Source organism: Hemicordylus capensis, chromosome 5 (assembly GCF_027244095.1).
Source record: "Hemicordylus capensis ecotype Gifberg chromosome 5, rHemCap1.1.pri, whole genome shotgun sequence".
In the NCBI taxonomy this organism is placed as follows: domain Eukaryota; kingdom Metazoa; phylum Chordata; class Lepidosauria; order Squamata; family Cordylidae; genus Hemicordylus; species Hemicordylus capensis.
The window spans coordinates 207,327,236-207,340,574 of NC_069661.1; the positions used below are offsets into that span (position 1 = coordinate 207,327,236).

Consider the following 13,339-nt stretch of genomic DNA (forward strand, 5'->3'; position numbering starts at 1 on the left):
GAATTGATAACCCTGTTACTTAAAACAGCTACATTTCAAATTGTTCTATACTGGAAAAATAAGAGTTCCACCCTATCCCACAAATTAGAAAGTGGTATGTAAAAACATGAGATATCTTAAGAATTGATAAAATTATCAGCACAATTGAAAATTATGTCAAATATCGGATATCCAGATAATTTCCTAGAGAAACTGTATTGATTTGTAATGCACATAGAGTCAAAGGGAAAGCTTTGTAAACTTCCACTAACAACAAACAAACAACAACGATGATGATGATACATCTTAATTTGTTAGCCACCCCATAACAAATTGTTTTCTGGGCAGATAGGGATGTGCAAACAGGTTCAAACTCGGACCAAATAAGGCATTGAATTGGCAATGCCGGTCCAAGTTTGATCCAAACAGAGCTTGGTTCTATTGGAACCAGCTCGAAGCCTTGAGCCGCCATTTTAGGTTTTGGTGGCCATTTTGTGACGTCACTTGCTGTGATTTGCCAAGCTCCTGCTTGCCTGATTGGCCAGACGTGTCTGGCTCTCTGGTAAGCTTTTAAGTGCTGCCAGTCCCAAAGAACTGGCACCCTATTGGCCCTGGGGGAGGGAAAGATGGGGGCTCCAAGGAGGGAGATTCAACTTCTATTTAGAGGCAAGCCCATGGGCTTGTAAGATCGCTCTTTGCTGAAGTGAGAGAGAAAGATCTGCCTGGCTGCTGCTGGTTTTTTGAATGTGGAGTTGCTTCCTCTCTGTCTCTCTAGTCTGGTGGTCTCGCTGTGTTGGTGAGGTCTTTCCTGCCTGCCCTGCTTGTTTTTTTGGCTCTTCTCCCCCAACTCCCCTTCTTTTTAAAAGTATTTTTTCCTGGCTGTGTGTGGCTGCTGTCCTTTCCCTTTTGGATTCTGATTGTGTGAGTGTCTCCTCCTGCTCTGCCCAGCTTTCCACTGCCAGGGGGGCCCACAGGCCTTTGGCCCATTTTTTAAAAACACCCCCACCCTTCCTTTTTGCTGACTAACTGGCCGCTTTTGTTATTCTGGGCTGGGTTGACTCTCTGTCCCCAGCCTCAGGCCCACTCCCTTCCTTCCATTCTATTTTGGATTTGGGGTGCGGGGTGTTGCTGTTTCTCTCTGGAGCAGGCACTTTTCTCCCACTAACCCTATTGCTTGCTCCAGCAGCAGCCAGTAGCTGCCTCCTCCTGTCCCACAGGCCTAGGCTCCCCCCACCCCACTTTCCCTCACCTTTCCCCCAGCAGTTTCACTAATCTTTCCATTAGCGTTTTATTTTATTTCACTCAGTGTTTTATTTTAATTTGTTTTTTAGGGTGCCCATCTGCTGCCCATCTGTCCTCCTGCACAACCCAGGCATTTGTGCTGCTGCCACTGGTCAGGTTTTTCCCCCGGCCTATGTTTGTGTGCTGTGTCAGGGGCAGAAGACTTCAGGACAATGAGGGGGTAAGTGATTGCTTTGTGGTGCCCCCTTTGTCCTTAGTTTTTATTAAATAGGGCCTCCTTGCTTGGGTTGGGGGTATTTTTTCCCTGTGCTTTTTTTAACAGGTTGCTTCTTGTTTTTGCAGGTTCCCCTTAGTAACCACCACCACCATTTTATTGTGTTGTTGTGGGTGGAGTGTGTGGGTATGTGTCTTGGTAAAGGTTTTTTTTGTTAGGGTTTTTTTATGCCCTCCCCCCAAAAAATTATTTTTTGTTTAAATTCTAAAAGCCCCTGGGGATGTGGGGAGATGTCTGAGTGCTGTCTTATGAGCAAGACTTGTAGCAGGGTGGCAGGCAGAGGACAGAGATGTGTCCCAGCTGGGGTAGGAGGCCAGGGGGCCAGAGAAGACAGCACAGGGTCCCACAGGGTCCCATTGGTGAATGCTTTGCCCCTGGCGAGGTGGTGGTACAAAGGCTCTCCTATCCAGCTGCTGCTGAGCCAGATCCAGGTCAAGGTCCAGGTGCACTGCCAGAGCTGCTGCCCCATGCAGAGCCTGGCAGTGCAGGGGGCTCTACTTCCAGGGAAACTGCTTCCATAATGGGAAGTGGAGGGCAAGGGTGTGACATCTAGGAGTGCATCCAGACTGTCCCTTACTCATGTGCCCCACCACCACCTCCCTGCCACTCAGTGCCCCCCCCCCTCCGATGATGCCCAAGTAATGGCTGAGTCTGACTCTGAAGAGGAAAGGTCTGTTGCTGAGGTACTCCCTCAGCCAAAGCTGGGCACTTTTTCTGAAATGCAGGGTGGAAGGGGTGGGTGGGTGATGGCAGTGGGCAACCAGCAGCTCCAGTAGGTCCTCCATCGCCAAAGCAGCCCAGGACATCAGAGACCATCTAGCGCAGCAATGTTTGGCAACATTTAGAAATGCCTCAAAATGCTCCAACCACTGCTTGCTGTGTTCACTGCAGGGCACAGGTCAGTTGGGGGAAGGATACGAAGCATCAGTCGGGGGAATGATGCCAAGACCTCCATTTAGCAACACATGTGGCAACGTCACCCATATCTCTTTGCCTCCATTGGCAGCACTAGTGTTCCTAGTGTGCCTGTGACTAGTGCTGACAAGGACCATGTGATGTCTTCCTTGAAGCAGGGCACGCTGCCAGTCAAGCAGTGGATACAGGCATCGGGCAAGCAGCCTGGTCATGTGGACCCACGTCTCCTCACCTGCCTCGTAGGGGATATGATGACCACTGACGACCAGCCATTTCAGTTGGTGGAGAACACTGGCTACGCCAGCTATTCCAGACGCTAGTGCCCGACTACGCCATCCCCTCAAGCACCATGTTCAGCCAGAACATGGTCCCCTCCTGTACATGAGATGCAGGGAGCTCATGTCAGCTATGCTGCGTGCAGCATTGGCTGGCACCAGTGTGCATTTCATCACTAATCTCTGGAACAGTGTGAGTGGAATGCACGCTGCTTTCCTGGCCCTGACTGCTCACTGATGGGGTCTGGAGAGAGAAGGGTCCTCCAGTTCTGCCTGGCTCCAGCACATCCCATACAGCATTTCAGCTCAAGTGGGCCATCTTGCACATGGAGACCTGGGACATCAAGCACACCTAGGAGGAGGTAGTGGCCATATTCAGCCACCAAACTGAGGAGTGGATAGGTGGGTTTCCACATCTCATACAGGTCTTCATTGTGACAGACAAAGGCTCCAATGTCACTGCAGCAGTAGAGTCAGTGTTGAAGTGTGTGACATCAGCTGCATGGCACACACACTCCACCTGGTTGTGAGGGACGCCCTCAGCCTCAAGGAGGCTAAGGCATCCAGGGAACAGGGCCGTCGGCTTCAGGATGCTGTTGCTGCCATAGCTGTGCTTGTGTGCGAGGCCTGCAAGATTGCAGCTCACATCCACCGGAGTAAGAAGTCCAGGTGCTTACTCCGTGAGTGGCAGCATGAGCATAGCCTTCCTCACCATTTCATCCCCACAGATATAGATACCTGGTGGAACTCCACCTTCTTTTTGTTCCAGCACCTGTTGGAGCAGGAGGTGGCCCTTGACAAACTAGTGAGGAATGAGGCCTTGGGCGTGTGTGACCTATCCAACTCAGAATGGAAGCTTATGTCCGAGATGGAGTTGGCACTTGAGCCCTTCCTGTTTGCCATGAAGAGCTTGTGTGCCAATGCCACTCCTCTGAGATAGGCCCTGCCCACAGCTATTCTCCTGGAAAAGCTGATAGGTAAACTTCGGACTTCTCTGACCATGCCAGAGGGGTGTGTGCTGGCTGGGCTGAGGGCCAGGTTGTCAACAGGCTGGTTGGTGTGTTGGGTGACAGAGAAGAGTATATCCTGGCTGTCTCTGCGACCCAGCCACCAAGGACAATGTTGTTTGTGCAGATGACTTGCCCACGTGGAGGGGCCTCCTGGTCGATAGAATTAGAGAGGAGGAGGTCAGGAGGACCAGAGACCAGGAGGGTGGTGATGGTGTGCCCCCTGAGCATATGCAACCCACGCCCAGCTGCAGTACGGGTGGCCCTTCTTCTCCCACCCCTTCCCCTTCCTCTTCCCAGTCTAGCAGCCCTGCATCCCAGGCAGCGGTGCCAATGCAGCAGGCAATTCCTCCCACTAAATCAGCCCAGTGGTTTAAGCGGGTGTGCCCTGGCGCCTTGCCCAGTGTGCAGGAGGCTTGGCCTACCAGGCTTCCCTCGGTTGCTGCACAGTGTGTTGCCCAGTACCTGGAGGAGCCTGTGGAGGAAGACCCAGAGATGGACCACTCGAAGTTCTGGGCAACCCACCACCAAGTCTGGCCAGACCTGGTGGTGGTTGCTGTGTGCCTCCTCTCCTGCCCACCAAACAGCATCCAGAGCAAGCAGATATTTTTACATGCTGGCAACATGGTAACACCTTCTTGGTCCTGGTTGGACCCTGGCTTGGTCCAGCAGTTGGTTTTCCTTTTGGTTAAACTCCCCCTGCTGGGCTACCCCAAACTGGAAGTTGAGCTGGGTGAGTGATTTGCCCATGGTTGACCCATGGTGTTGGTCACCTGCCCGACAACAACTTCTGCTCATCCTAACCCTTCCCCATTCTTTCTTCAGCCATGCCATGAGACAGCATACCGCTAGTGCTGTGACATGACATCTGAGCACACACACACACACATAACCCATGATGCTGAACACACACACACACACACTGGTTCTGTGATGCTGAACATCCCCCTGGTTCCACCTGGCCAGCAGCACTCAAGGAGCTGTGGGCACACACACAAACACTAGGCAGGGGTTGTGTCAGTGAGGTATTGTTTATATTTTTACATGTGTAGATTTGTAAATATGTAAGTTTGTAAATATGTAAATTTTTGGATGTGTGCATAGGTGACCGGGGCGGGGGTGGGGCGGGCACAGCGGGAACTGTAAAAATGTGGATTTGTGAAAATGTGGATTTGTAAAAATGTCATGCTGTAAATGTCTAAAAGTTTAAGTATGTGAATATTTGCTGTAAATGTGTGGAAGTGTGCATGTGTATGCATGTGTGTGCATGTGTATGCGTGGAGGTTTTCGTTGTGTGGGTTTGTGTGGTGAAGACTAGAGGCCAGCATAGTGTAGTAGTTAGAGTGTTGGACTAGGACTGGGAAGACCAGAGTTTGAATCCCCATTCAACCATGAAACTCACTGGGTGACTCTGAGCCACTCATGTATCTCTCAGCCTAACCTACCTCACAGGGTTGTTGTGAGGATAAAAATAAGCATGTACATCGCTCTGAGCTCCTTGGAGGAACAGCAGGATATAAATGTTAAATAAATAAATAAATAAATAAATAAATAAATAAAATTCTTTTGTGTAAATAGTGTTTTGGAAGCTTTGGTTTGTGTAGATAGTTGGTGTGTAAATACTACAGCTATTTAGATGGATATGTGTATATACTTGTAAATAATGTATTTGTACAATGTGTATATAACTCATAACTCTATATAGCTGTATAGATGGGTGTGTGTGTGGTGTGTGTACACACACACACTTGTAAATAATAGGAACATAGGAAGCTGTCATATACTGAGTCAGACCATTGGTCTATCTAGCTCAGTATTGTCTTTGCAGACTGGCAGCGGCTTCTCCAAAGTTGCAGGCAGGAATCTCTCTCAGCCCTATCTTGGAGAAGCCAGGGAGGGAGCTTGAAACCTTCTGCTCTTCCCAGAGTGGCTCCATCCCCTGAGGGGAATATCTTACAGTACTCATACATCAAGTCTCCCATTCATATGCAACCAGGGCAGACCCTAAGGGGACAAGTCATGCTTGCTACCACAAGACCAGCTCTCCTCTCCAAACATAGGATACATAGGAACGTAAGAATCTGCCATATACTGAGTCAGACCATTGGTCTATCTAGCTCAGTATTGTCTACCCAGACTGGCAGCTGCTTCTCCAAGGTTGCAGGCCATAATATCTCTCAGCCCTATCTTGGAGATTCCAGAGAGGGAACTTGAAACCTGGATGCTCTTCCCATGGCTGCTCCATCCTCTAAGAGGAATATCTTACAGTGCTCACATGTAGTCTCCCATTCAGATCCAACCAGGGCAGATCCTGCTTAGCTAAGAGGACAAGTCATGCTTGCTACCACAAGACCAGCTCTCCTCTCTAACATATTTGTACAATGAGGTATAGGATATATGTTTTGAATTACTATAGCAATGGTTAAATTGTATAATTAGTGATTCGCAAAGATTGGTGAGCGGGAAGTCAACATTTGTTTAATTGGATGTAATGAGAATGTTATGATATTGTAAAAACCAATAAAATTTTAAAAGTGAAAAAACCCCAAAACATATTTGTACAATGTGTATATAGCCCACCCTTTCTTTTCCCTCTTCAGCTTAGTTCTAGAGCGCAAACCACCAAAACAAGGAATGGCTAGGTGGGTTTCCACATCTCAGATGGGTCTTCATTGTGACAGGCAATGGCTCCAATGTCACTGCAGCTATATTCATTGCACTACTGGGAAACAGGGTTAGGGAACACATCTGGGAAATGAGAACTGGCTGGAGCTCAGAGGGAGGGGTGTATCCAGTGGCCCCCAGGAGCTAGGCAGCTTGTCTGCCCTATTATAGCTCCTCCCTGACTATTCCCCTACTAAATAGAAAAATCAACACTTTTGGTTGCTCATTGATGTGCTTGTTTGCTGCACAAATGTATTAATTTAAATAATTTGAGGAAGTCAAAGTTTTGAGACATTTAACACAAGAACAGCCCTGCTGGATCAGGCCCAAGGAGGCCCATCTAGTCCAGCATCCTGTTTCACACAGTGGCCCACCAGATACTGATGGAAGCCACAGGCAGGAGTTCAGGGCGTGCCCTCTCTCCTGCTGTTATGACCCTGCAACTGGTACTCAGAGGCATCCTGCCTTTGAGGATGGAGGTGGCCTTTAGCCCTCCAACTAATAGCTGTTGATAGACCTCTCCTCCATGAAGTTATCCAAACCCCTCTTAAAGCCATCCAGGTTGTTGGCTGTCACCACATCTTGTAGCAGAGAATTCCACAAGTTGATTATGCATTGTGTGAAAAAGTACTTCAATCTGTTGGTCCTAGATTTCGTGGCAATCAATTTCATGGGATGACCCCTGGTTCTAGTGTTATGTGAGGGAGAAGAATTTCTCTCTATCCACGTTCTCCACACCATGTATGATTTTATAGACCTCTATCATGTCTCCCCGCAGTCATAATTTTTCTAAACTAAAAAGACCCAGGCCTTGCCTCGTAAGAAAGGTGCTTTAGACCCTAGCCATTTATTTGCTAAACTCTGGCTAGTTCTAGCTACAGGGAGTTGTTAAACAAGAGACACAGTCCATTCTATCACCTCATAACTCTGCCTCTCATTCCCACCATATTATTCTGCATATGTAGACCAGGTCAGACTCAGACACCCGTTCATTCAGAACCAGGAAATTGACATTTCCAAAATTTTGTTTTCCATACTCTGTTATATAGACAAATTTCTGCTGAATCTATTGGATTAATGATCACACATTATCATCAGTTGATGGTGCATATTTAATGTACTGAGTTGGCTCTGCAACGTGGAATTTGTAGTATTTATTATACAGGTTGCAGTGCTATACATATGAATATAATGTATAGTTGCACTGGAGAAGTGGGCTTGTGACAGAATGGTTTCAAAATATTGTAGAATACAAAATGTTCATCTCTGTTCTATTAAAATAGAAACTAACATTCACTGCATGCAAATGCTCAGGGAATTTCATGAAAACATTGTGAATTTTAGTATGGCAGCTAGAATTTTCAGAGTAATATTAAGAGTTGATGGAATCTTAGTATTCAGCCCAAATTCTGTTATTGTCAAATTTGGCAGCAACATAAGAATAATAATTTGGGGAAAGGTTGAAATGTTATTATTGTATTTAACTTGATTGTTGTTTTTAAATGGTTGTTAATCACATCATGTCTGATCATTACTAAACTCCATTAAGGATATGAAAGGCAATTTATTAGGCATTCCCCAAAGTCTTCCTTAAACTTTGCAGTCTGTGTTTTGTTAAAATGTTGCATAAAATTAATGTAAAACTATATCATAAATATTTAAGCACTTAAGTGCTACTGCTATTCTCGGCCCTCTCTTTTGCTAAACAATTTGGAAAATGTATTTTGTTGGAGAAAATATAATTCAAATCTCAGTGGAGAAAGAAACCAACAAATTGCTTTCTGAATAATCAAATTTGGCAATAATCTATAGCATCATTTGGAAGCCTATTAAAGGAGTCTCTTTGTGTATCTGCAAAGCCATGATTTACAGTATATATAGTATAATATTGTTTCAGGAAACAATATAGAAAATAAGGTTTTGGAGTTGTGCAGAGTAATGTTATTGTGTAACTGAGTTTCATGTTAAGGCAAAGACATTCTGAAACTGGGTATTTGTCTCTATTTGTCAAGAAAACCCGCTGGCCCATCTTGGTAACTCAGTCATCTACAAGATCTTTCCTGCATGAATTGTGGACTAGGGGTGTGCATGAACCCGAAATCGTGGTTCAGTTTGAATTTGAATTGAATTCTAACTGTTCCGTGTGGTGCTGAACTGATTCGGTCTAACAACCAGCCGGTCCGGTCCATTTGACTGAACCATTTGAAGATTCCCCTTTACAAGTAAAGGAGAGGGGTCATGGGTAGGGGTATGCAAACTGGTTTAATGTGAACCCTGGTTCAAGTTGAACCAGCCCAGTTTGACTGGTCTGGGTTTGAACTGAACTGGCCCGCCAAAAGGGGGTGCCAGTCCAAGTTGTTGTTGTTGCTGTTGTTGTTGTTGTTAATAATAATAATAATAATTTGATTTCTATACTGCCCTTCCAGAAATGGCTCAGGGTGGTTTACACAGAGAAATAATAAATAATAAATAAATATTCAAACTGGACTGGCCCCAGTGCTAACAGAACCAGTCTGAACTGGTTGAGACAATGGTTGTAAAAGGGAATGTGCTGAGGATTCCCCTTTAAAAGCATAGTGGGATTCCCAAAGGGCAGGGTGGGGCAAGAGGTGAATTTACTTTCCTAGTGGCTCTTGGATGGCAGTGGTGGTGGGGATGGCAACAGCTCCTATAAACCCCCCGTTGGCCTCACCAATAGCAAACTGGGCCAGTGGTTGCAGCCTGGTTCAGGCCTCTGCACAGCGTGCAGGACCACAGCACATATGCGGAGGCTAGTAGAATAGACAGTCTGGTGCTCTCGCACAAGTGCACCAGGCTATCTATTTTAAAGGCATCCACATGTACACAGAGGCCCTGCATGCTCCGTAGGCTTGAACTGGGCCACAGACACTGACCCAGTTTGCTATTGGGAAGGTTGGCCCGGGCTGCTATTGAAGAGGCCAGCAGGGGGTTGAGAGTAGTATTTTATTTATTTATTTATTTAAAATATTTCTCTACTGCCCCAAACCTGCATCTCTGGGCGGTTTTAGTACCCATTTCCATCCCATTGCTGCCAACCTGCCACTGCCAGGAGAGTAAGTTCCACTCTCTCCCCACTGCCCTAGGGAATCCCCCATTGCTTGTAAAGGGGAATCCTCAGTGGATTCCTTTTCGCAAGCATTGCCTCGAACCTGTCCATGAACCAGTTGAGACCGGGCCCAGTAAACCCAGATCCGAAACCGGACTGGGATGAGTCTGTTCGAATACAATTAGAATTCAAACCAAACCAGCCATGCCAGTTCTGTGCACATCCCTAGTCCTGGCAGCTGTAAGGGGTGATGGGGGTGAAAGAGGTAGTTAAAGTGTCTTGTCTGGCTGTGTGGCCGCCAACGCTGCCACTCACCACCATCCTGGCACAGCCCATCGTCGAGCACACACTGTGATGCCTCCTTTAGCAAGCCACCCACACAGTCTGTGTGTGTGTGTGTGTGTGTGAGAGAGAGAGAGAGAGAGAGAGAGAGAGAGAGAGAGAGAGAGAGAGAGAGAGAGAGAGCAGTGACTGTGTGTCTAGAGTAAGAAATTCCCAGCCTGGATAGTAAAAATACATGTGAACATAGAAAGAGCCTTGTTGGATCAGACCAAAGCTCCATCACGTCCAACGTTTTGTTTCTCAATGACAAGTCAGATGATTCTGGGAAGTCCACAAGCAAGGCATGAAGACAGTAGCCACCCCCTGCTGTTGGGTCCCCAACAACTGGTATTTAGAGAGAGACTGCCTCTGAAGATGAAGATTTAACATAGCCATTGTGACTAGTAGCTAGTGATAGTCCTCTTTTGCATGAGTTTTTTCTATAAAAATGTGCTAAATAAATAACCTCCTTTTAAAGTGATCTATACTAATGGCTACCATCACTTCACATGGCAGTGAATTCAGTAAATGAATCACATGTTGCAATAGCAAACAAATACACGCATTATGTAGCAGTAGTAATATGAGCATGTTTAGAGTATCTTTTCTTTGCCACTGAATAACCGCAACCAGCCCCAATGCATCTAGAACTAAGATGTCTGGCCAGAAAATATGACTTTCCCACAGGATTGAGTTTCCAGTAAAATGTCTCATTTTTGGAATTAAGATCTGGGAGGCCAATTCTCAGGATACTTTTTAATACTATAAGTTAGTGTTTTTCGTTGTAAGGCCCGGGGCTCAGTGGCGGCCCCCATCAACCCTAAATGTGGCTCCCTAATTGTTTGTTGATCATCTGTGAAGTTTCACTGGAGTTGAATACTCTGCACCATGTGGAGGCAACCATTCCCACTGTACAATAGAGGTGTGTACTGAACTGGTTTTGGTGGTTCTGTTTGAATTTGAACAGATTCAAACTGAACTGCCGGTCTACAAACTGGTTCATTCAAGTGAGCCAGTGGTCTGGTCCATTCAATCAGCCTGGTTCGACTCGATTCAAAGGGCTATGTTTGTAAAGAGGAATCTGGTGAGGATTGCCCTTTACAAGCAAAGGGGACTCCTGCCTTTAAAAGGTTTCTAAGGGTGGCTAGGGGAGTGGTGGTGGCAAGAGGGCACCTTACCACCAGTGGTGGCTGCTATAAACCCCAGTGCTCTTAACAGTAGTGCGGCCCCCGAAGCAGCGTGGTTCTGGCCTCTACAGATGTATGGACGCCATTTGCATGACCTTCAAGCATGTGCAGAGGCCATTTGTGTGACCATGTAATTTGCATGAAAATGGCCTCTGCGCATGTCATAGCATATTTACATAACAGAAATAAAATACATATGGAGATTGAACTCATGTTTTACACTTGCTGAAATTGCTTCTATATCTTTGTCCACTCACTTTAATTTGAGAGTTACCACCCTTTTCTGAAAAAAATGTGCTTATGTACCTATACCTGCTTAACATCACTCACCCAGAAAATATTTTTCTTTGAGCTTGCATAGTAATTTCAGCTGTTGGTGAATCAAATGTTTGTTCTGCCTATTGAACTTAAGCAATGGATTAGTCACAGCTGGTCTTAAAAGTTGTGTTTGTTTACAGCTCAGCTGTATTGTTGATATCTAAAGAAAGTTCCCCACTGTCACATTTGTACCATAAGCAAATAGTTCAAATTCCAAGTTGGAAAAATACATATTCATATCCCCCCCACCCGCCCTCACCTTGACAAGTGCTATCAAAATCATCATACAAAAGTCAGTTCAAAGCACATTTGCATTTAAAAGGTAGAGAAATAGTGGCTGGGTGGTGGTGGTGGGATACTTAAACCAGTTCCATTTAAATAATTGCATTGACTTCTATTTTATTGTGTAGGTCTGTGTTTATATTTAAAGTACATACTGGGATAAATACTTGCAAAGGATAAACAGAAAGTTGCTGTGGACGTTAATAATATGTCTGAAAGTATAACTGTGCCACACTCCCTGTGCTGCATGCTGTGCATGCTCAATGTTGAGAATCTGCCAAGAAGATAGATTCATTGATACACGGTGGCTGGCATCCAAACTAATATTGTGCACACTGGAAAACATTTCAGGCATGCAATGGAGAGAGGAACGATTCTTGCCATTTTCCCCTTCTCTCTGAAGTCTACTGTGCTTCTTCAAAATATGTCCTTAAGGGTTCCCAGAATATGCCCCTGAAGTACAGTGGACTGCAGAGTGAAGGGGAATGGATGAAAATTGCCCTTTTCCATTGTGTGCACAAACTTTTTTTCGGTATGCACAATGTTAGGATATGAGCCAGTGATGTTGTAAGAAAATACAATAGAAGTTTTAAAATGGAGATCAGAACAATTCATGAAAGCAAAGTCTACTAATGGCTATTAGTTATGATAAATGGCTCATAATGATCTTCCATGTATGAGATAACTTAGAGGTTCAGTTACATGATGGCCACACCAATGTAGAAGTAAATGTTAGGGAATTGCACGAACTAAGGTTCGCACACTGATTTGAAGCCGAACCGGTTCAGGGGGTCTGCCAACTGGTTCAGCGGATCCAGTGTGGTGCGGGTGGGGAGGGTGAGCCAAGTGGCATCTTTAAAAGTGAGGACAGCAGGTCCTTACCTGCTCCACCACCACTCCTCCCAGCTTCCTGCTGTGGTGGTGCATCCCTAGCAGCTTGCGTGCAGCGGTGGCACTCTCCTCAGCAGCCCACGCACAACACGCCACTGCCACATACAGGTGGGTGGGGGGAGTGCCACTGCATCAGCAAGAAGCTGCTTGGAGCAGCGGTGGAGCAGGTAAGGACCTGCTGACCTCACTTTTAAAGGTGCCACTTGCTGCTCTGGCACTGCATTTGACCCGCCAAAGCAGTTTGGTAGACCCGCCGAACTGGTTCAGCTTCAAACCAGTCATGAACCTCAGTTCATGCACATCCCTAGTAAATGTAATGTTTTATTGCCAGATGCAGCTTCTCTGAAACATACACTTGCTCTCTTGTTAGCATTATTCTCTCAAGCCTCTGAGGATCCTTGGAAAACCCCTATCCTTCAGGTCCTAGGGACAAATAACAGAGCCCATTATCCCATGCTCTGCTTGTGGATTTCCCCACTGATAGACTTGTGATAACAGAGCATTGGATTAGATGGATGTTTGATTGGATCTTAGTATTCTTAGGTTTTATGTACATTCAACTCCCACAATTCAGAGCTTTATCCCATACTAGTCCCCTGCTTGTCTATATTGCAGTAATTGCAGCACTATCAATGTCTGTAAAGCAGGAATCATGCTATGGGCCTGGGTTAAAATGGTATCAGGCTGAAGGTGTGGCAGCTGTCATCAAAGTCTTCTTGTTGTCTTCTTCTTATAAACAAACTGATATGTACTTGCAAGTAGTGCCCCCCCCCCCACGTATATGGCTGAAAGCAACATGAAGAAGTTTTTGAAATTCTTCCCAGTGGCTTGGGAAAGATGAAATCTAATTTCTTAATGACATACATGGATCTTATCAAGCTGCAGATAATAATAAATGTAGATTTTGGGAACAGGCT

General features: G+C 45.8%; 1 long non-coding RNA gene across 2 annotated transcripts in view; it reads left to right on the forward strand.

Annotated features, from left to right (window-relative positions):
* The first annotated feature begins 1,315 nt into the window (after positions 1-1,315).
* LOC128327704 (uncharacterized) overlaps positions 1,316-13,339 on the forward strand; it is a 64,062-nt gene continuing 52,038 nt past the window's right edge. For both annotated transcript variants that reach the window (XR_008308744.1, XR_008308745.1), the window contains exon 1: positions 1,316-1,441. This is a non-coding gene — a long non-coding RNA (uncharacterized LOC128327704). The remainder of the gene's footprint in view (positions 1,442-13,339) is intronic.